The sequence below is a fragment of the Diceros bicornis genome, chromosome 7 (genome assembly GCF_020826845.1).
Source record: "Diceros bicornis minor isolate mBicDic1 chromosome 7, mDicBic1.mat.cur, whole genome shotgun sequence".
NCBI lineage: Eukaryota > Metazoa > Chordata > Mammalia > Perissodactyla > Rhinocerotidae > Diceros > Diceros bicornis.
This window is the reverse complement of record NC_080746.1, coordinates 63907698-63932502: the sequence shown is the minus strand read 5'-3', so window position 1 is coordinate 63932502 and position 24805 is coordinate 63907698. Positions and strand designations below refer to the sequence as shown.

Genomic DNA, 24805 nt, shown 5'->3' with positions numbered 1-24805 from the left:
GGATCCAATTTTGATTTGTTGAGTTTATAGAGTCTATAAGGTATCAAAATATACACGACTATTAACTGTTGGAGAAAAGAGTTTGAATTCACTTGAAAGCTTGGAGTTAGAGGTAGGGAATTGGAAATCATCAGCACATAGGGTATAGTTCAAACCATTGTTGTTCTTATTTCCCAGTCTCTACTCATTCTCTTTTGCTGTCTTATTCTGCCATCCCTGAAAGTTCTCTTCCTTGGCTCTTTGTTATTTTTCTTGTGCCTTATGTGTAGTCACTATCCATGACCATGCTTCACAAATCCCAGTCTCTGATCTATCCACCTGCCTGTTCTCATTCCTTTCTTGCATTGTAGAGAACTATTCTGATTAAGCTCATCCTTCTGCTACCTGGATTTCACTAAGAGTCTACTTCATGTAAAGGATAAGAAAGGAGAGGATAAAAAGGAATAGGTGCAGAGAAAAAAGGGTCAGATATATGGATATATTATCAGATGGATGTATAGACATAAATATAAGTCAAAGTTTTGATATATTCAGTTAATAAAAACTATTAGAAACTTACTCACTACTAAAGGAAGTAACAGTGATTAGAAGGAAAGTGATGACTCTTCTATTCTTCTTTTTTCTGGTTCAACCTTGCTTTGAATATTGTGTCCAATTCAGTGCATCTTGATTAAAGGAACATTTTTGAAACTGTACCACCTAGAAGAAGATGTCTAAGATAAAAAGTGTCTTAAAAACTCGTAATGAGGAAAAATTTAGGAAGTGAAGATATTTTACCTAAATGATGCCTTCCAAATATATGACTGACTTGTAAGAAGAAGAGAGAAAAACTAGGACTACTAGGAGAAAATCACAGTCAAATCTGTCTTTGTTGAATATGAATCCTATATAATAATAAAAGGAGGCTTTCTTTTCTCTGGAACATGTTGGGGGAAGGCAATAACCAAATTTTCTCACCATCTGTCTACCTGAGCCTCATGGCCCCGGATGCCCCTGGGTGACCAGTGTCATATTAAACTTCAAACGCTGTCCCTGTCCCAGAATCATCTTTTCACTCTCTGGAATCCCTAGACTGCTTTTCTGGGCAGACCAGATGGATTTTAATCATGTACTTGCATAAAGTTCCCAGCCATAGAAAACATGAGATCCCTTGCATTCAATGATGTGGGATTGTTGAGACTATAGAAGATCATTCTCCTCCAGGAGGAACCTGGGGTTTCTGAATGTTCATGCATCCAGTACCACCACTCATGACCTTTTCCTTCTTTTAACATGGGAGCCAATATAAGAAAAGGAGAAGGTCTCCTATTCAGAGTCCTCTGGCAATCCAGCTGCTATGGGTCGAGCAAAGCATTTCTCCCCTCCCTTGGCCCTGGAACTCACCAACAATATGACAGATTGGGTCCTGCTTAAGGAGTCAACTGTCTGCATCCAGTAACCAGAACTAGAACTGCTTCCTTGCCTCTGATTAAAAAATCTAGAGGGTTTTATGATCTGTACTCAATTCCTCATACTGTCCCACCCCGTTCTTCAAGCCATTTGGTAACAATACGAGTTTGGGATACTGGGACCCAGTGGTTGATGAGCTGGATCTCATGGTAACCTTCATCTTACCTTGTGTTAAGGTGTTACTCAGTGCTAGTAGTTGAGATGTGAGAGACAGGACTGGAAACTGACTTGAAATTCAAATCTATATCCAGCTTCTTGACCACGTACAACATCCTTTTAAACATAACTTTGTACCACTTTCAACATCCTGAAATGTTATATTGAACCTTTCCAGAATTTCTTAACAAAACTCTACTATTTCCTGCTTTTTATATTATCCTGAATTCAATTCTGATATTTGATATCTGCATGAATTTAGGTAGCTAATTTGCCCTTTGTAAATATCAGTTATTCAATAAGTACTTATTTTTTTTTATCAGCTATATGTCCAGCTCTAGATTATCATGGAGATAAAATGGTGAATAAAGTAGTTAAGGTCCCTGCCCTCACAAAATTCCATTATAGTAATTACATTACATTATAGTCTCGGGAGCTTCCCATTGTTCCTAAATAAAACCAGTTTTCATAATATGGACTACTCCAGGCTACACAGGAACTGGACTGTTAACTTCATGAGCATTAGATCCGTGTTGATTTTTTCCTCATCAACATGGTGTCTCACACAGTGTTTAGAATGTGGTAGGATCAATACATTCTTACCTAATTAATTAAATAAAGGTCATACATAATCTGACCCCTTCCTACCTCTACTGTGTATTTAGTATTTCTGAGTGAGTGATTATTCCAGTCACAGATATTGTTGAACGTCTCTTGGGCATTTGTGATAATGAAGCTAAAGAAAAACCCATCAGATTCATTGTGTCATTTTTTTTTTCTCCTTACTAAACAGAAGAAGAAAAAGGGAAGGGAAGAAAAATTTTTTTCCCCCAACATTTTTATTTCTTTGTTAAAATTCTCATTTTGTTCATGCAATGTTAACCCAATTTCATTTAGTTGTCTATCTGTGTGTTTTTGTAGTTCACTGAACTTCTTTAAAATGATTATTCTGAATTCTTTGTCAGTCAGTTCATAGATCACCATATTTTTAGGGTCAGTTATTGAAGCCTTATTAGATTCCTTTGGTGGTGTCATGTTTACCTGATTCTTTGGGATCCTCATATTCTTGCATTGGTATCTTCATGTTGGGGTAAGCAGTCTCCTCTTCCTTACCTTACAGGTTTGCATTAGCTGGGAAAGACCTTCACCAGTCAGCTCAGCTTGGGATACTGGACAGGTCAGCTGGTATCATCTGTGGCCAGGTGGGGCTTGCTATCATGATCTCTAGTTGGGAAAGGCCACTGCCATGCTCTGAGGTAGGGGGAAGAGGGAGGTCCTGTTCCCAGGGCTCTGCATTCAAGCAGGGCCACCAAGCAGGCTCCCTGGTAGGTGGAGCTGCTGGCTGTGCCACACTGTATGGTGAATCCACAAGCTGGGCTCTGTGATCACCTCTGGCAAGGCAAGGTTACAAGCTGTGTTCCCTGGCAGGGCGATGGCAGAGGTTAAACTCTGCAATTGGTCAGGGCTGTGGGCTGTGCCCCAAATTTGGTGAGGCCACAGGCTGGGCTTCACAATCACGTAGGCTACTGGCTATGCTCTGCTATTGGGCAAGTTCCCTGGCCAGGTTGTCTGGTTGGGTGAGGGTTTTAGCTGTATCCCCTATTTGGATGAGGCCTGAGACTGTGATCCATGGGCTGCCATGCCAGCTCTCCAGGCTTCCTTGTTCAGTGAGGTTCCAGGCTATGTTCTGTAATTGGGCAGGGTCACTGGCTGTGCTCCCTGTCTGGGCAAGGTCACAGCCTGTGTTCAAAAATCAGGCAGAGCCATATGCTGGGTGGGATTATTGCCTGAGTTCCAAGGCTGCCCAGGGTCACTATTCAGCAACCTGGTAATGCAGGGCCAGAAGCTATGCTCAACAGTTGGGCAGGGCTGCTGGCTTGGCTCCCCGTCTATGCAGGACAATGCTTCCTAGTCAGGCACAACTGGAGGCTATGCTTAACAGTGGGTGGGGCTGCAAATCTGATTTCCTGCCCCAGCTGGGTCATAGAATGGGCTCCACAGCTAGTAAGGCCCATTGGTTGGGGCCAACCAATGATTTAGGGAAAGAAGAATTGGAAAAGTTAAAGCTTGATGTGGTGATGAGAAATGTTCTTATTGAGAGATCCAGGAAATACTCAAAGCTTAAAATCAATAGAAATGATAAAAGAAATTGAATGCAATCCTTTAATAAATTGAGGTGGTAATTGATCTTGCATTGCTAGAGCAGCAGAATACAAGTCATATTCTGTGCACACAAATTGGCAAGGAAATCAGCTGTCTATGTAAAATGAAGGAAATGCCTATGTGACTCCAAACCATGCTGTTGCAGTGAAGCCAGAGGGAGAATCAGAGTCAATTCTACAAATTAGAAATAGAGAGAAAGTATGGTAAAGCAGTGCACAGATCAGCAAAATATACTGTAACATCTCTGGTTCCAGGCATCAGGTTCAAAAGCTTCTCTATTTCATCAAAAGAAGAGGGAACCCAGCTCACCTCTTTATTTTCCTCTTGACAGACTGAGTGGATTCTGCCTGTTAGCAAATCCCTGCACAATGACCTACAAGTCTCACAATCAGGGCACAGGAGCTGTGACCTTCACAGCCTCTGAGGAAACTCCCACCAACTACCCAAACCAATTAATTCTCATCTGTGAAGAGATAGATAAGAGTAAGAATCTACAGATACTGGAGGAAACTAACAAGAAAGTGAAGGATCACGCTAAACAAGCAGAAAAACTAATCCGTTAGAGAGAAGAGTGAACGTAGGAAAAAAACCCACATTTATAAAATATGTAATATTTAGCATAAGCAACCAAGGAAAACAGAGAAGACAAAAATAAACACTGCTAAGAATGAAATAGGGGATATACTGCAGGCACAGTAGAAAATAAAATATAAGAAAATTATATAAATAATTTTCTGATAGTAAACTGGAATGATAATAAAACAAATACATCAGAAATTTACACAATGTTATAAGCCAACATGACTTCAATAAAATAATTTTTAAAAAATGACATTTTAGAGAAAAAATGTTGCAAAGATTTCAAAGGAAATTCTAAAAGATATACCTTAGGCAGAACACATATTCCACTTGGATGATGAGATGAAAAACACACTTTTTAAGCCATAGGTTAGTCTGCTGCAACAAAGATTCCCAAAAATATACAGGCTTAAACCAGATACAAATTTATTTCTATCTCAGTTTTAAGTTAGGGTTGGTGGCCCAGAGTGTATCATGAACACAGGCTCTTCTATAGTGTTGCACTACCAGCTTCAACACACATTTCCATCTAGTGACGGAAGGAAGCTAATTCGGATCCCACAATTGTGTTCACATTCCAAGCATCAGCAATAGTGTAAATGGAAGGAGAGAACGCACTGCCTCCTTTTATAACCAACTCAAACTAAGTACCTCTAAGGTCAAGAGAGTTGCTTCCCAGTGGATGTGATAGACCACAGCCTGGGCTAACACCAGGACAATTTACCAGAATTTAAGTCCTAGACCTTGAATCAAGGTGATGAGAATGTATAATTTCTCCTGCAATGAGAGCAACTCATACTGGTCCTGCCTAATTCATCCATATGTGTCAACCAAATTAAGACTTAATTCTGAGCTCTGTAACAGAAAACTATTTATTAGGGTAAAAGAAAGGAGAAACTAGAAACACTAACCATTCATTCCACTCCTCCTACCATTATGAAATCCCAAGGTAGGATCCTCTCATTACCTGAGCATCCTACCTCAAGGTGGCAGTGACTTGACTTCTTTCAGAACTGAACACAATGTGGTACTTTTTAGGAACACAGGAGAGTTAAGCCAGATTTAGGACAACATCCAACACACAGGGTGCAATACACCAATTGTGACAGTCCTCTTGTAACTTTTACCCAGTTCCTGTTAGCAATAATGCGGGGAGGTCTAAGAGACATCACTCCATATCCATAGCTCTAAAAGAGAAATTCTTCTTTCAAGTGGCATAATTCCTTCTACCTTTATGAATAAATCTATGTTCACCAACATCAGAGTCTAGCACATTTTCTGTTTATTAGATACTGATAATTACATGATTACTTTTGCTTTGTTAAATTAAGATTTATAAAACATACATATATTCAATAATTGGTCTTATTTCCTCTTTACTATAACCAAAAATACAAAAGCATTGAAAAAAAAAACAGAAATTTTCAAAAAGAAATCCACTATACACATATACATTTCATCCTTGAAAATAGACATTATATCTTATTATTCTAAGAACCTATTCCAGTGCCTCACCCACTTAAGTTTATTTTAAATACATGAGTAACACTCACATTGCAGTGAAGGTGTTTTCTCACATTGTGGCTGTCCCAATTGTTTTGAGAGAGATCCTTTTACTACACAGGAGTCCAGTGACCTAGAGCTCACAGCACATACGGGGTTTGAAGACACTTTAAAACTAAAACAAGACAAAGGATGGGACTTTCCATTCCCATTCCACACAACATCGCATGGTCAGTCACTGGGGTAAGGCAGAAAAGATGGCATATCCACTATTTTCCTATCATCTATTTTCCTATCCCCAAGTCCCTCTTTCATAAGGAGTAGAGAAGTCCCTCTGTCATAAGGAGTTAGGATTAGGAGCAAAATAAAAGTTGTAGAAAATATTTGCAAATCCAGCTATCCAGCTACATCCCAAATGCCTATGGAGCCAAGTGGCTATGGGTGTTCTTTGCCATGAGACTAGTGGGACTAGAAGGACTTCTCACTGTGGAATGACCTCTGTCCATATAGTCTAGACCAGCCATGGGCTCTTGGTAGTGTCTTTGGCAGGATCTTTAAGAAAATAATTGCGACATGTTCAGATTTATCCTTTTACATAGAATATCCTGAGTACTTGCTAGAGGAAGTGCCGAGTCTTCACCTCATAGACAAGAGGATTGAGTGCAGGTGGCACAAGGAGGTAGAGTGTGGCCAGAAGAACATGGACGTCATAGGGTACCTGGTGGCCAAAGCCGTGAGTGAGGAAGGAGAACATTCCAGGAACATAGAAGACCAGGATGACACAAATATGAGACCCACAAGTGCTAAAGGCCTTAAGTTGGGCCTCATTCCCCAGTACCTTCAGCACTGCCTGGATGATGAGGGCATAGGAAATACCAATGGCCAGGACATCTAATCCAACCACAAGCAATGCCACTGCCAACCGATAAGCTCGGTTCACTGTGGTTTCTGAGCGGGCAAATTTTACCACAGCCATATGCTCACAATAGGCATGGCCTATGATAGCGACCTGGCAGAAAACAAGGCTCCTCAACAGGATAGGGAAAGGGAGGAGGAGGACTAATCCCCACACCAGCACTGCCACGCCAATGCGCCCTATGAGGCCAGGATGGAGGATGGTGGAATGGTGCAGAAGGTGACATATAGCTACATAGCGATTCAAAGCCATGGCCACAAGTACACCTGACTCCATGGAAGAGAACGCATGGATGAAGAACATCTGGATCAGGCAGACAGTGTACCCAATCTCGTGGCCATGAGCCAAGAGCACTGTAAGGGTTTTGGGTGCAGTGGAGAAGGCCAGGACCAGATCAATTCCAGACAGCATGGCCAGGAAGAGGTAATTAGGCTGGTGCAAGGATAGGTCAGTCCAGATGATGAAGATGGTGGTGGCATTGCCCACTAGGGCAAGGAGATAAAGGACACACAACAGAAGTGCTATCCAGTGCTGGGTTTCCTCTAAACCTAGGATGCCTATCAGGAAAGAAGAAGGCTGGAGTAGCCTCTAGCTGGAATTACTAAGGACCATCATCAATGGCTCAGAGAGGGAAGAAGGAAAAGAAACCAAAATCATGATTGCTCCATTCCTGATGCATTATCACATTGTCCAGATTTGGCTACCATCTTTATGAGAAGAAAGAAGAGGTTTAAACTGCAACACAAAGGAATATAGTTGAATACAAGGAAGAAAATTTCCTTTTCTTGAGATAATTTTTTAAAGGTGAGACATCTGCTTGTCTGAATTAGCACAGGTCTAGTTTCATTTAGAGATAAGAGTATGCATATGCTGCTTTTAGAGAGCTGTTTAACTCTCTCATTCAATTATTTATAATTTGGAATGTCTACGTGAAAGGATCCTCTTTATTACCTCTTGGCATTACTGAACGCTGTAAATAAATAGGCTGTTTTTCAAGTGAGTCTCCTTCAGTTTCTAGGAATCAGTACTCTATAGTTGATCCTCCTATGTCCTCCATCCCACCACCTTCTCTATCTACCTTTCATTATATGTTGTTGATTCTAGGGTTCCATCCTCTCCTCTATTCCCTATTCTGTACATTATCTCCAATTGAGTTCATCCATTTCCATGGTTTTAACTGTTTATATACTTTAATTACATCCAAATCTATGTTTCTAGGTCAAATACCTTTTGAACACAAATACTTTTTCCATTTGCTTCCTAAATATCAATACCACACACTCAACATGGTCAAGACTGAATTAGCTCAACTATCCTTCCCAAATATGGTGTACCTCCTTTTTGTACATATTTTTATGCATTACAGCACTATCTACCCTCCCAAACCAATACAGAAACTTGGAAGCAATCCTTACTCATTCTTATCTCTCATCCTTTTTGACTATTCACCAGTTGCTGTTGACTTTATTTTTAACCTCTTTTATATCTATTCATTTTTCTCAACTCCCATTGTCACTACCTTAGAGTACACTCCCAACTTCTCTTACCTGGATTATTTCCTTAGATCTCTCAGGTTTCGCTATTATACCCTTCAAACCACTCTCCACTCTGATGTCAGAGGGTTTTTCCTAAGTTGCAAATGTTGTCATGTCTCTTCTGAGGTAAAAATCCTTTAGTGAATCCAATTCATGGAATAAAGTCATACATTTAAGACTGGCCTACAAAGTTTTCAAAGGCTTTCTTATTTAAATTATCTTAAATCCATTATACTTATCATTATGATTAACATTAATGAAAAATCACTGAGCATGAGATCAGTGGCCTCTTTCCTTTTTTCTTGGTCTCTATGAATCCGGTTCTCTGTTTTAAACTTTTGTTATGTATATCTCTTGTCGTGATGTGATGATGATTCAGTGTCCTGACACCCCCATGCTAACAAGAAGTACCAATTAAATAGCTGCTCTGTTTTACCTTCTCCATGTGATTCACCTCTTGAACATTAAAACAAAAAACTTGAAACTGGATATGTTTGTTTCTGTATGCTTGTCTTAAGAGACAGACAGTCTGAAATAATTGTATTTTTCTACATAAAGGAGGGGTGCACATGTATATGTATACATACGAGGAGTTAGGAATGACTCAATCCTTGTGGATTATGCATATATGGATCACTCTGAGTGTCTTTTCTTTGTTTGTTTGTTTGTGAAAGGGATTTTCTTTTTCTTTTTTTTTAAATTTTTTGTTTATTGCAGTAACATTGGTTTATAACATTGTATAAATTTCAGGTGTACATCATTATACTTCTATTTCTGCATCGATTACATCATGTTCACCACCCAAATACTAATTACAACCCATCACCACACACATGTGCCGAATTATCCCTTTCTCCCTCCTCCTTCCCCCCTTCCCCTCTGGTAACCGCCAATCCAATCTCTGTCTCTATGTGTTTAAATCAATGATGCCTGAAGCATGGCCCCAAAACTCTGGATATGGGAGCTACAAAATCTGATGTGCCTGATGGGCACATGTCTCCCAGCCTTTGTTTTCCTTCCAGATTCAAATCCACTTATAACTTCAAGTAACAGTAACATATTTTTATTGAGACCAGAAGAATCGCATAGTCTTGCAAAAATTCACATTTCATTGCTTAACATCCTACATAGTGAGAAAATTAATTCTCTTTCTTAACTACTCCCCTTCAGCTGCAAATTACAGCCCACTACTCACTTTTAAGCTGAGGAGTCATAGAACAGCTGAGTATCTATGGAAGAGCACCCATTGCTTTGATAGGAACAGTGACAGCAGAGCAGTGGAGGATGAGGTCAAACTACAATGGGTGCAAGGGAGAAGCAGAGCCATATGTGCCTGAGTATAACCCGCCTCTTCTTTGTGCTGCATAGTTTTTGAGTCTAAAGGAAAAGCCTAGAGCTGCTTTTTAAGCATTAATTACTAAAGTAAAGAAGAGAGGTCCCGCAGTGATTCTTAGGGGAAAAGTAGAAGGGATCTTATTCCCAGGACCCTAAAAGTGAAGATATATCTAGCTCTCTGACCAGGAAGCAGAGGACAAATAGCAAAGAACTAAATCTGTACATTCCTATTTATTCATGCACATTAAGTCCAAGCAAGCTGCCTTTTATGAAGCTGTCCCCAAATTCCATAAAGCAGCATGGCATGTCTCCTTTTCTTTTCTGTCATATCATTTTACTGGCTGTGTCATTGCACTGATTACCTTGCACTGTAAAATCTGTCAGTGTGTCGGTCCTTGAAGAAGAGGGACTCTGTCTTGCTTACGGCAGTTGTCCCAGAGCAAGTTCCAGAATCTAATGGGAAGTCAGTAATATTTTCATCTATATGATTACATTAAAATAAGTAGATGAGTCTATAAAACAACCAAGAATTGCAGGAACTTGACACGACAGACACTGAACTTAAGGGATAGGAATGAGGTAGCAGACAGTGGGGTGAGTAAGAGGGATGGACTGATCAAGTCTCAATGCTCCTCACCTGAAGTGATATGCTGGGTGCTTCACGGCAGAAGGAACCCTGTTGAATCTCTCTGCCATAAGAGGCTTCAACAGAATCCTAGGGGTGTGTCTATATGAGGGACTCCTGGGGTCACTACTGGTCACTTCTGCCACTGTTTCTGTCACTGCAGGCAGGGAGGCTCCTCTGTCGGCTGTGGCTTGTCCCTTTCTCCTTAATCTCCTTCTTAATAGTGGGATGGACTTTATGATAAAGGTAGAAGGGAGATACTGGGACACAGACAGAGTGAGATTAGGGGAGGGCACAGAAATAGTGGGTACATGGTGATGACCTAATAGGAGAGGGAGAAATAGAAATCAAAAACTCAGAGGCAGAGTTCAAGTGTCAAATGTGAGACATATAAACCATCAGGAAAATATGCCTGGTACAGGGACACTGTTCTCCTGGTCCTGGACTGTCTTTGAGGATGCATGCTTTAAAATCTTGGGTCAAGGTTGACAGAGACTCAGCAACATGGAAAGAACTTAGAAAAAGGGGAAAACTCCCAGACTCAGGAAGGTTCTACCATGGTCCTCTCTGCTAAGCAGCAGAAACACCCTGAGTCCCCAGTTCAATCTCCATGATGACCTTCTGCTTGGGAGTAACAGTGATAAAGAGGATTCTATAGTCAGAATCTCTGAATATCAAAGAGGAAATCAAACACATCACTCAAGGTCTGTGCAGCTAAAGTTGACCAAGGACACGAAACATGAGTGTTAGCTCCAGCAAGACTTGGGTAAAGTGGGTAAATCAGCTATATCTACATGCACCATATGTGATGACAAGGATGCCAACCTAGGAATATGCTAAAGGCACCTGGGAATGCCTCGGTTGACCATGGAGATTCAATGGGATTGGTAAATATCTGCAAACTCTCAGGGTAGCTGGCAGCAATGTGTGATCTGAAGGGTAGAAGCTAAGTCAAATGGAACAGAGTGGGTTAGTTTTGAGGAGTCAGACCTGGGGAGAACATATACTCTGAGAAAAGGGGAAATAAACTACTAACAGGTGTTAGACCAGAGGTATTGGAAGATTTAGAGCCACAGTAGCCAAAAGAAATAACTCCTAACACAGGGGATATGGGAAAAGCAGAAGTCAGGCCAGCAGTCTTCCCCAAAACCATTACATATGGATATGAAGGAAAGATATATTCTGGGATGGGATACTTCAGAAATTTCCTGTAATGAGGAGCATTATTCATCAGAGAACGGTGAATTAAGCTCTCGGGAGTCTGGAGTGGAAAGCTGTCCATCTGCTGGGCTGCCCTGGCATTAGGGTTGGATGGGTCTGCTCTTGAAATTACTTGACTAACCCATGACAGCACTGAAGGTCTTTTCCCATGTCCGTGTAAAAAGCATTAGACCCTAGAGGATGCTTAAAATAGAATGGGGAGGGCTTCTAGAACAGCACACCAAAGCAGGGCATCTCAGGGATCTAGTTTATTCTAAAACCCCAAACTCCAGGGATGTCAAGCAAAGTCAGGGATCTGCTGTGAATAACAAAAGGCTGAACACAAGGCAGCTGAAGCCAGGAGAGTAGAAGCAGCTACAGAAGGCATTGCAACCTGAGAGCATCTTCCATGCCCCCCTGAAGTAGTAAGTAAACCAGTCTATGACCTGCATCCTGAGAGGTGAGGGAATGGATGTGTCTCACTTCCCTGTACTTCTGTCCTGATCTCTGAGTTTGATTATAGGCCTTATCTTTGGCTTCCATGGTTGGCTTTCCTTGTTTGATTCTTTTAGTACCTCCCTTCTCTCAGACTCTTCACTTTTGTAGAGACTAAAGTCTGTGATCAGGAAATAGGAGAGAAATGAGGCTGAGGTCTAAGATGAAGGGACATCCTCAAAAAGATGAGACCTTCCAGTCAGAAGACCATGCAAATAAAACATCACATTCAAAAAACAGAAACAAAAGTATGCATTTCTCAGTGTTAAATAAGAACCTCAGTAAAAGTGCATTGAATAAATGATAAACAACGAGGTTTAGAATAGTAAATTTTAAATCCAGGAGACGCAGATCAAAAAGTAATTTCAAGAATCATTGGTATTGGTTAAAATATCCATTAAAAGCAAACAACTATTTCATTACATTTGATAAAATGTATACAAATTTGAAATGAAAAGACATAATATTTAATAAAAATTCTAGCTGAATTTCCATTAAATTCAAATTTAAAAAGATGAATTTCATCGTTTCTTATGGCTGAGTAGTATTCCACTGTGTACGTATACCACATCTTTTTTATCCATTCAGCCATAAGAAACGATGAAATCCAGCCATTTGTGACAACATGGATGGACATTGAGGGTATTATGCAAAGTGACATAAGTCAGAAGGAGAAGGTCAAATACCGTATGATTTCCTTCATTAAGTAGTACATAATAACAACAATAAACAAACACATAGAGACAGAGATTGGATTGGTGGTTATCAGAGCGGAAGTGGGGAGGGAGGAGGGCAAAAGGGATAATTCGGCACATGTGTGTGGTGATGGGCTGTAATTAGTATTTGGGTGGTGAAATGTTACTGCAATAAACAAAAAATTAAAAATAAGCAAATAAATAAAAAGTTGAAGATATTTGCCATCACAATTATTTTACACTTGCGAATTTCCAACCATTTCAGTGAGATATAAAACAAAAATTAAGAGATGTTAATATTTGTAAAATGGGGGGAAAAAAATCAATGCTTTGAAGCAACTTTTTGACCTACCTAAAACAGCAAAGAAAGGGTATCAATGGGAAAATTGCAAGAATTGACAATAATTTAGGAAAGTGTGTGATGTACAAGATGAAATAACAACAACAAAAAAAACAGTAACAATATAAAACATAATATTTACAAAATATTTACTTTACTAGCAACAAATAATTGGTTGTTATGATAATACGGGGGAAAAATTAAAAAAAATTTAGAAGTGACAAGAGTTTATCAAAGTAGATGAAATAACAAAAACTAATATAATAACACTAAAAAACATCAATTTAATGGGCTTCCATATGACAGAAACATACAATGGTATACATAACGCAGAAAAACCATTTCACTAAATATATCCCAAAATACTAAAATTCATAATAATAAAAGTGAAGAAGTACAGAATTTTAATGACAGAATTTTAAACATAAATAAAGGCAGAGAAGGTAAACATTACTAAATGAAAAGACTGGATAGTATGAAGATGTAACCTCATTTTTTTTTCAAAATTAATCTTCAGATTTAAAATTCCGACCCAAACTGTGCAATTTTAGAACTCAGTGCAGGAATTCTGAGGTTAATCTGGAAAAATATACATGAAAAGAGCTTTAAAATTGATGAGAATAAGAGTAATATAGTCATGTTGTGCATTAAAGTTATTATAAAACGAGAATTTTTAATTCAACTTGATATTGGCACAAAAATAACTGGAAAGAAATATGAAACAGATTTTCCAGTAATAGAATTTTATACATATAAAAAGTATATGGGTGACAAAGGGTAATAATAATCAGTTGTGGAAAAATGTATAAGCCATTGATTAAATATTTAAAGTCAATTTCTTTACATTTCTCATTAACAGGAAAATTTATTCCATATAAATAAGTTATGTCACAAAGCCTAAAGGTTAACTATTAAAAATTTAAAGGCTCAGGGATGTGAATATTGGTCAACATTTTGAGAAAAGAATTACTTTCTGTGTTTCTTACTTGAGGAGTGACATTATTTTGATTATTTCATGAAAGCTAAACAGATCCTCTCCCCAGAATAATAAATATTAATAATAACGATGCCAGGATTTTTTCCATATAAATTTAGGAAGTTTACAGACTACCAGGAAGACTACACATAAATACTTGGTTAAAGACGCCACATTAAGACTAAAAGTTGTAAAAATTTCAGTGAATCTGCAGGCCACTTTTGAGTAATATTGACATCTTAAAAATACTAACACTACCAGTCTGTGAACATGGGATATATTTCCATTTATTCATGTTTTTATTTTTTTAAAGCAACATTTTTTAGTTTTCAATGTACAAATCTTTCAGGTCCTTGCTTTAGTTTATTCCAAAGTTTTTCATTCCTTTTGATTGTATGGTAAATGAGATAGTTTTCTTATTTTCTTTCAGGTTGTTTATTATTACTATATAGAAATACAACTGACTTTTGTGTGTTGATTTTTTACCCTAAAAATTTGTTGAATTTATAAGTTCTATAGTTTTTTGTGGAATCCTTAGGATTTTCTACATATAACATCATGTCATCTGTGAACAGTCAATTTTACTTCTTTCTTTCCAATTCGGAAGACTTTATTTCTTTTTCTTGTCTAATTGCTCTGGCTGGGGCTTCCAGTACTATGCCAAATAGAAGCGGGAGAAGCAGGCATACTGATCTTGTTCCTGTTCTTTGAAAGAAAGCTTTCAGTTTTTCACCATTGAGTGTGATGTTAGCTGAGAGATGTTCATAAATGGCCTTTGATATGCTGAGATGGTTTCCTTCTTTTCCTAATTTTTTGAGTATTTTTTATCATGAAAGGGTGTTGAATTTTGACAAAAGCTTTGTCTGCATCAATTAAGATGATCATTTTTGTCTTTCTGTTCATATAATGTATTACATTGATTTATTTTTTTATATTGAAACATCCTTATATTCCAGGAATAAATCCCAATTGGCCATAGTGTATAATCCTTTTAATATGTTGTTGAATTCAGTTTACTAGTTTTTTGTCGAGGAATTTTGCATCACTTTTCAACAGAGATTTTAGTCTGTAGTTTTCTTTTCGTGTAGTTTCTTTGTCTGGCTTTAGAATCAGGGTAAAGCTGTCTCAAAGAAATAGTCTGGAAGTGTTTCCTCCTCTTTGTTTTTTTGGAAGAGTTTGAGGAGGATTAGGATTAACTCTTCTCTAAAGGTTTGGCAGAATTCACCAGTGAAGTGTTCTCGTCCTGGGCTTTTCTTTGTTGAGAGGTTTTTGATTACTGATTCAATATTCTTAACGGTTATAGGTATGTTCAGATTTTCTATTTGCTCATGACCCAGTGTTGATAGACTTGATAGATTGTGTGTCTGTAAGAATGTATCCATTTCGTCTAGGTTATCCCATTTGATGGCATACAATTGTTTATACTATTCTCTTATAATCTGTTTTATTTTTGTGAAATCAGTTTTACTGTCCCAGGTTTCAGTTCTGTTTTTATTTATTTGAGTCTTCTTTTTTCTTAGTCAATATAGCTAAAATTTTGTCACCTTTGTTGTTCTTTATGAAGAATCAACTTGTGGTTTTATTTATTTTCTCTAATGCTTTTTCATTCTACATTTTATTTATCTGTGTTCTCATATGATTTTGTTCCTCATGCTAGCTTTAGGTTTAGTGCATTCTTCTTTTCCTAAATCCTTAAGGAGTAAGTTAGTTTGTTTATTTGAGGTCTTTCTTCTTTTTAATGTAAGCATTTACAGCTATAAATTTCCCTCCTATCATTGCTTTTGCCTAATTCTGTAAGATTTAGTATGTTGTATTTTCATTTTTCTAAAGATATTTGCTAATTTCACTTGTGATTTCTTCTTTGACCCATTGGTTGTTTGAGTGTCTTGTTTAACTTCAACATATTTGTTGATTTTTCTGTTTTTCTTCTGCTATTGACTTCTAGTTTCATTCTGTTACGATTTGAAGAGATGCTTTGTGAGATTTTAATCTTTTTAATTTTGTTAAGACTATTTTGTGATCTAACATTTGGTCTGTCCTAGAAAATGTTCCACGTGCACTTGAGAAGAAAGAGTATTCTGCCTGTGTTGGGTGAATGTTCTGTGTATGTCTATTAGGTCCATTTGGTCTATAATGTTGTTCAAGTCCTCTATTTCCTTACTGATCTTCTGCCTAGTTGTTCTATCTGTTATTAAAAGTGGAGTATTGAAGTCTCCTACTATCGTTGCAGACCTTTCTATTTCTTCTGTCAATTCTGTCAAAGTTTGCTTCATATATCCTTTTTATTTCTGTGTTTGGTGCATATACATCTACAATTGTTAAAGCTTCTTGTTTAATTGACCCTTTTATCATTATATGTTGTCCTCCTTTGCCTGTTGTAACAGTTTTTGACTTAAAGTCCACTTTGTCTGATATTGGTATACCCACCTCCACTTTCTTTTGGTTACTATTTGCATATAATTTTTTCCCATCTTTTCACCTTTAACCTATGCATGTTTTTAGTTCTAAAATATGAACACAGCATATAGTTGCATCTTGTTTTTTTTTATGTTTTCTGCCAAACTCTGTCTTTTAATGGAGAGTTTGATCCATTTACATTTAAAGTAACTACTGATAGGAAGGACTTGCTATTTGTTTGTTTTCTGGTCTTATATATTTGTTTTCCCTCATTTCCTTTCTTATTGGCTTCATTTGTTTATTGTTGATTTTTTGCAGTGACATATTTTAATTCCTTTCTAATTTTCTGTTATGTATATTCTACAGACATTTTGAGAGGGATTATCATAGGGTTTATATATAACTTCCTAAAGTTATGTCTGTTTTAAACTATACAAACTTAACTTCAGGCACATGTGAAAACTCTACTCCTTTAGAGTTATGCCCCCTTTATGTTATTGATGTCACAAATTACATCTTTATATATTGTGTAAGCATTAACATATATTTAAAATTATTTTATGTGATTTTGTCTTTTAAATCCTAGAGAATAATTAAAAGTAGAGTTACAAAGTAAAATTGCAACAATATAGGTTCTAATATTTGTTGATATCTGATGGTTAACTTGATGTGTCCACTTGGCTGGGTCACTGTTACCAAATATGTGATCAAATATTATTTTGGATGTTTCTATGAGGTTGATTTGAATGAGATTAATGTTTAAATCAGCGGATGTCGAGTAAAGCCAATTGCCATCCATAATGTAGGTGGGCGTCATCCTGTCAGTTAAATACTTGAAGAAAACAAAAGTCTGTCCTCCTTTGAGGAAGAGGGAATTCTTCCAGCAGACAGTCTTCAGACTTGAACTACAACATCAGCTCTTCCTTTTTCTGCAGGCTGCCAGCCCGCTTACAAATTTTGGACTTGGCAGCCTCCATAATCATGTGAGCCAATTCCTTAAAATAAATTTCTACATAAAATAAATAAATAAATATATACACATTCTATTGGTTCTGTTTCTCTGGAGAACCCTGGCTAATACACCATGTCTTTACTTTTATAAGAGAATTTTATATTTTTATGAGTTTGAGTTACTGTTTAACATTCTTTTATTTCAATTTGAAGGACTCCCATTAGCATTGGTTGTAAGGCAGTTATAATGCTAATGAACTTCCTCAGCTTTTATTTTTCTGGGAATGTCTTGATTTCTCCCTCATTTTTGAAGGACAGTTTTCCCAAATAAAGAATACTCAGATGACAGTTTTTTTTCTTTCATTGTTTTAAATATATCACCCCACAGTCTTCTGGCCTGCAAGGTTTCTACTGAGAAATCTGCTAATAATCTTACTGTGGCTGTTTTGGATGTGATAAGTAGTTTTTCTGTTACTGCTTTCAAGATTCTTTCTTTCTTTTTGACTTTTAACAGTTTGATGATAATATGTATTGATGTGTGTCTCTTTATTCTACTTGGAGTTCATTGAGCTTTCGGTATTTGTGTATCCATTTCTTTCCTCACATTTTGGTAGTTTTCAGCCATTATTTCTTAAAATAAACTCTTTGCCCCTTTTTCTATTTTCTTTACTTCTGGGATTCCCATAATGTGTATATTGGTTTGGTTATTAGTATCCCGTAATTTTCTTAGGTTTTGTTCACTTTTCTTCATTTATTTTTCTTTTTGATCCTCACCCTATAATGTCAAATGGTCTGTCTTCAACTTTGATGACTTTTTTCTTCTGCCTCTTTGAATCTACAGTCGAACCCCTCTAGGGAATTTTACAATCCACTAGTTGTATTTTTCAGACCCAGAATTTCTTTTTGCTTCTTTTTAACTATGTCTCTCTTTGTTGATATTTTCCTTTTGTTCATATGTTGATCTCCTGATTTCCTTTAGACATCTCTGTGTGTTCTCCTTCAGTTCTTTGAGCATATTTAAAACAGTTGTTTTAAAGTGTCTGTCAAGTAATTCCAAGGCCTGTGTTTCTGTAGGGTTGGTTTCGAGAGGTTTATGTCTTTCCTTTGAATGGACCATGTTCGTTTCTTTGTGTGCCTTGTGTTATTTTGTTGAAAATTGGGAATTTTAAAAAAATAGACACCTCTCCCTGTCTTTGCAGACTGGCTCCATGCAGATGGAGATCTTCACTACTCATCCCAGCAAGAAAGCTTAAGATCTTCACAGAACTTTTCTGAGGATGTGTCTCCCCTGGGCTTGTGCATAAGGTTTCTTTTCCCAATTGCCTTATATAAATGGCTTCTTTTAAATGTCTTATTTTCCCTGAGTCTCACCCATGCTTCTTCTTAGAGATTTACATGTTCAGTTGTATACCTGGTCTGTAATTTCTTTCCCCCAGGTTCACATAGGTCTGTAGACCCCAGCAGTCTCACATCTTGCTGTACCCACTTCCTTCAGCAGCCTCCAACCTAATATGCAAATAATACCATTATTGCTGCCTGAGCTCCAAGTCAGGCAAGAGAGGACTCAGTCCCTCAGGCAGCCCCAAGATGAGCCAACAATCTCAGAAAAGTTTCACTTTTTACCTTCAATCACAAGGGAGGAACTTGGAATGGGGTGGATTCCCTACTGCCTGCACCACACTGCACAAGGGAGGGAGTGGTGCAAGGGTGATAAAAATGCTGCAAAAATTCCTTCCATTTTGAGTGTGGCATTTTCTTGATTGAGCGTTCACTTGGTTGCTACACATTCTTTCTTAGTTTCTAGAACTCCCACAAAGCTATTTTGGTGATTCTGTTGCTTACTTAGTGTTTCTGTGGGAAAACAAGGTCTTGAGATTTTTAGTCCACCATTTTGCTAACATTAGTCTGTCAAGTACACTTTTGATACAATTATTTGAAAAATTCTCTAAAAATTAAAAAAAATAACAAAATTAAGAATGTAAAAATGGGGACCAGCCTAGTGGCACAGCGGTTATGCTCAGCATGCTCTTCTTCAGCTGCCTGGGGTTCATAGATTCAGATCCCCAGTGTGGACCTAAACCACTCATCAAGACATGCTGTGGCAGCACCCCGCATACAAAATGGAAGAAGATTGGCACAGATGTTAGCTCAGGGCCATTCTTCCTCAAGCAAAAAGAGGAAGATTGGCAACGGGTGTTTGCTCAGGGTCAATCTTCCTCACCAAAAAAAAAAAAGTAAAAATGAGAAGGACCAAGTATGAAATTTCCACGAGTAAACCATAAAATTACTTCAACAAAAAATGTGTAATGTGTACAATAAATGCCTGCTATTTCCCACTTACACCATTCAGAAACATGGAAGTGTTTAAAAGTTTGTTGTCATTTCTCACTTTTTATATATTTTATTATGAACACTGATGATTTTAAAATATAGCTTTAGCTATGTCTTTAACATTACTTTCATAATCAGAAGAGGAAATCAATGGTATTCTATAGAGTACTGACTATTGACTAAGATTTTATGGAAAGAATGCTGGAACCAAATGCAAGATATTAAATTTTTGCTGTAGCTTTGTCACTTATGCTGATTTTAATATATGATTCTAATCTAGACAAATCATCTGTTTCCTCTTATGAATAACAACATGTGAATAGTGAAGATTAAATGAAACAGTTTATGTTAGAAAATTTTTTTCAACAATAAGGCACTCAAAATCAAAAACTAGCTGGGGTTCTCGTTGTGGCTGCTTATCCTCTTCCTGAAGATCCCCAAGAATGGAGACAACACCTCTACCCTCTAATTGTACTTCCTTATTATGGCTCAGTTGTATCTTTCAAAATTCATACTGAAATCCTAACCTTTAGTACCTCAGAATTAACCGTCTTTGCAGATAAGTACTTGAAATAGATAATTAATTTAAAATGAGTTCATTAGAGTAGGCCTTAATCAGATATGACTAGTGTCCCTAAGCAAAGGAAATTTGGAAGCAGACATGTGCATACACAGAGAGAAGACCTTGTGAAAGCATCAGAAGAAGAGAGCCATCTACAAGCCAAAAAGAGAGGCCTTAGAAGAAACCAACCTTGCTGACACCTCTATTTTGGACTTATAACCTACAAAGCTGCAAGAAAATAAATTTCTGTTGGTTAAGTCATCTAGTCTGTACTATTATGTTTTGTAGCCCTTGAAAACCAGTACACTTCTGAAATGTCTGTTTCTTCATAATATATGTGTCTCTTGATTATGTCCATGTCCCAAGATTTCAGGCACATGTGTCATTAAAACTTCACTTATATTATATTAAAATTTTTTCTTAAGATCTATCTTGAACCTTCCTTTATTCTTAAGTACACTTTTTTCCAGAGTCTCAAGAGAATAGAGGATGCATTATGTTAATAAAGACTGAATTATTGCCCATGAATCTTGCAGCTTTACACAAATTTTGACCCTCAGCTAACCACAGTCTATTCTTGTTTCCTCTTAATTCACAGGTAGATGCTGAGAAGAAGACATCACATTATATGGATACCACTCTGAATATAACCAATAACACAAGGTTTCAAGTGTCTGAGTTCAACCTGATGGGTTTCCCAGGCATTCATGTGTGGCAGCATTGGCTCTCCCTGACCCTGGCTCTGCTCTACCTCTTAACTCTTGGTGCCAATCTCCTCATCTTGATCACCATCCAACATCCAAACCTGCACCAGCCCATGTATCATTTCCTTGGTATCTTGGCTATAGCAGACATTGGCCTGGCTACTACCATCGTGACCAAGATCCTGGATATCCTCTGGTTTAAAGCCAAGGCTATCAGCCTCCCTGAGTGTTTTGCTCAGATCTATGCAATCAGCTCTTTTATGGCTATGGAGTCAGGCATTTTCCTCTACATGGCTGTGGATAGATATGCAGCCATTTGCTATCCCCTTCAGTACCCCTCCATAGTCAATGAGGATTTTGTGGTCAAAGTCACAATGTGTGTCATACTCAGGAATGGCCTTTTGAGTATTTCAATTCCTATACTGGCTGGCCAGAGGCATTACTGCCCCAGGAACAAGACTAACCACTGCCTATGCTCCAGCTTTAGGGTTACTAGTCTGGCCTGCGATAAAATCATCATTAACAGATTTTACCAGTTGCCCGTGGCTTGAGTTACACTTGAGAGTGACATGGGTCTGGTCTTTGCTTCCTATGCTTTGATCATTCACTCAGTGATGAAGCTGAACTCTGCTGAAGCAACATGTAAAGCCCTGAATACCTGCAGCTCCCATGTCATTCTCATTCTCTTTTACTACACAGCCATTATAGTAGTATCTGTCACCCATCTGGCAGAAATGGTTCTGGTTCTGGTTCCATCTGGTTCTCTTCATCACTGTTCTCCTCAATGTGCTGCATAGCGTCATCCTCTCAGCCCTTAACCCCATAGTGTATGCCCTTAGTACCCAGGAGCTGAGAGTGGGCTTCGGGAGGGTGCTTGGTTTGGGTGAGAAAGTGGCCAGGAAGTGAGCCAACTTTAAATGACAGATTATATAAGTGATATTGTAGAAAGAGAACAAGCTTTGGGTCCCAACAGTCCAGGGTTGAAATTCCACATATCCCAATTGCTAAAAACATCGATTCAAATTAATTAGCCAGTTTTATATATAATACTATGTGAAAGGCATTGTTCTAAACATTTTACAAATATTATCTCATTTAATTACCGTAACAACCCTATGAAGCAAGTACAATTATTATTTACACACTTTACAGATGAGACAAGAAAGTTGAAAAAGCTGCCCAAGGTCAAAATGAAAGGGAGTTGCAGAGCAAAATTAGAAACTAAGCAGCCAGGCTCCTGAGTCCCTGCTCTTAACCCTTTCTCTCTATTCAACCTTGCTACTAATTTTTAAAAGTGTAAATTAGATGACTAGAAAAAGGAATATGTAACTAAGTGAAATTGTAAATAACTTGTCTTTTAATTTAAAGAAAAGTCCATTTAAAAGTTAGCAGCAATTTTCCTGTCCAATGGTAAATACAGCAGATTTTAAATCCTCTACAGTCACTCTGGAAGACCCTCTTACATATAAAAATGTAAATCAAAAATTTGACATTGGGGCCAGCCCTGTGGCTTAGAGGTTAAGTGGGCACGCTCCACTACTGGCGGCCTGGGTTCAGATCCTGGGCGCACAGTGTCGCACAGCTTGTCCAGCCGTGCCGAGGCTGTGTCCCACACACAGCAACTAGAAAGATGTGCAACTATGACATACAACTATGTACTGGGGCTTTGGGGAGAAAAAGGGAAAAAAAAAGGAGGAGGATTGGCAGTAGATGTTAGCTCAGGGCCAGTTTTCCTCAGCAAAAAAGACGGGGATTGGCATGGATGTTAGCTCAGGGCTGATCTTCCTAACACACACACATAAAAATTTGACAGGAATTATTTTATTACTTTATAAACTCTTTACCACTTCTTGAGTTCATTTGCATTAGACCCCAAAAAGGAATTTCCCCACCACTTTTTTTTACGTTCAAAATTATTTGAACTTCTCTAATGAATTAAGAAAATCCCAGTGAGATCCAACGGTTCATTGAAACTATAAAAGAGCAAAGGTATCTGAAATGGAAGTTTGCTGATAAGAGAAACGATATATGTTTGGGGACAAGGAGAAGGAAAAGCTGAGTAAAGTGTTATTTCAATGCCAGTGTACAGATCAGCAAGTGTGAAATGTTAGCCCCAGAATGACATGTGAATATGGTTGGAAGACTTTCACTTGCATTATGGCTGACTTTGGGAAGAAAAGACTAACTTGTGCCAGTAAACTTGGGAGCCAAAGTGTGAGAACCGTAGGCCATTAAAGCTCAAGGACTTGAATCATTATTTCTTTGACAGAGTGAGTTAGACAGCAAGGGCTTTATTACATCCATTGACCAGGCAAAATTAGACCATGCACATTCACCTGTTTTAAACAGTGATCCTACATACCAGGAACAGAAGTATCAATAGCTGACAAACAGATGAGTCAAATTGCCTGTTTATCTTTCCACACGGTGTTCGGACTAAGTCCCTGAGATCCTTTGATGTTTCAGGGAGAAAAAATAATTCTCAAAAGAGAGATACTGAAATTTCTTATAATCTGACCACCCACGAAATTGGATTCCCATCTTTACTAATTGCTGATAGGATAATTCAGACAAAGCCTCCCAGTGAGAATAAGTAGAAATGATGGACAAAACATCTTTAAATGGGTATAGAGAGATTGGAAAAGTAACAAAATAGTAAAAAATATGTGGCTAAGACCTGAGTGTCAAAGAAAACTCAGAGACTTCCTTTCAGCTCCAACATGTAAAGAGAGCTTAGAAGTTGTCACTCCCATCCTTATATCAAGAAAAACTTGGACAAACTGCAAACCAACCACTTTTCTCGGACCCGTCAGAGAACTGAGGTCACAGGGCCAACTGACATCCTGGAGTCAGAGAAATAATCTTCCTTTAGGTGGGAGATGGCTCTAATAATGTCTTTTCTTCCTGGAGAGGGGACCTCTGTTATGGAGAATGCTCTGAGCTTATTTCATAATTTCAACTTTTCCCCTTCGCCTTCCAGAACCATCAGATCGTTCTTGGATCTTTACCATGAGAATCTGCTGGGGTTCCTGGGTATAAACTGTGGGGCCTCCCTAAGACTGCAGCCACCAAGTAGTTCTCATTCTCAATCTAGACCACACTAATCCTCCAGCAATTTGTCCAAATTACCTTTGATGTCTTCCTACAAGTTTGTGGCTCCAGTAGCTTCTACTCCAATTAGCCAGATTGTCTGTATTCACCTGCCTCTCCGAATTTTGCAGTATCAATTGCCCTGCAATGTCAATTCTCTGATGGGTCCAAGAAAAGTCATTGAATTTTACTTTTTTTCAGTTTTTTTTGTTGTAAGGATAGAGGTGACATTTCAAAGTTCTTTATATTTCAGAAGTTCTAGTATTGGATTATAACTAATGTACAAAATAAATATCCATGTGTCCGTACAGATATACATAAGTGATGTAAAAAATAAACATATAGGAAAAATAGACAAACATCCCATGCAGAAAAATTCCGAACAATTTTTATAGATTTACCCATTCCAAGTAGGTAAGGCATAATTCCTAACTTAAGTGCATAGTGACTTCTTTCCAAATGCCTTCCTTGGCTGCAAGTAGGAAAGATAAAATATATATATATATTTATATACATGTATTTCGAATACCCAAATTATAGATTTTTATATCCTCTTCCTATATATGCTCTGTCAATTAACCAATTGTTAACAATTTCTTGAATCAAAATGGCTCTCCAAAACTGCAGATTTCCCTGCAGACGTAGGACCTTTACAACTGGAGTTACCACATGGCTGAGAGCCATAGAGACACATGCTCCAGAGACCACAAGAGAGAAAGGGACTGAGCTCTACTAGACCATTTTTTCCACATTAACCATGCAGATTAAGACACTCTTCCTACTCTGGAGAGTGAGTGAAGAGT

At 37.9% G+C, this 24805-nt stretch overlaps 2 pseudogenes; one reads left to right on the top strand and one right to left on the bottom strand.

Annotated features, from left to right (window-relative positions):
• Positions 1–6433: 6433 nt before the first annotated feature.
• On the bottom strand, positions 6434–7426 carry LOC131409119 (olfactory receptor 52L1-like; annotated as a pseudogene).
• A 13410-nt stretch (positions 7427–20836) lies between these two features.
• On the top strand, positions 20837–21818 carry LOC131408094 (olfactory receptor 56B34-like; annotated as a pseudogene).
• Positions 21819–24805: the final 2987 nt, after the last annotated feature.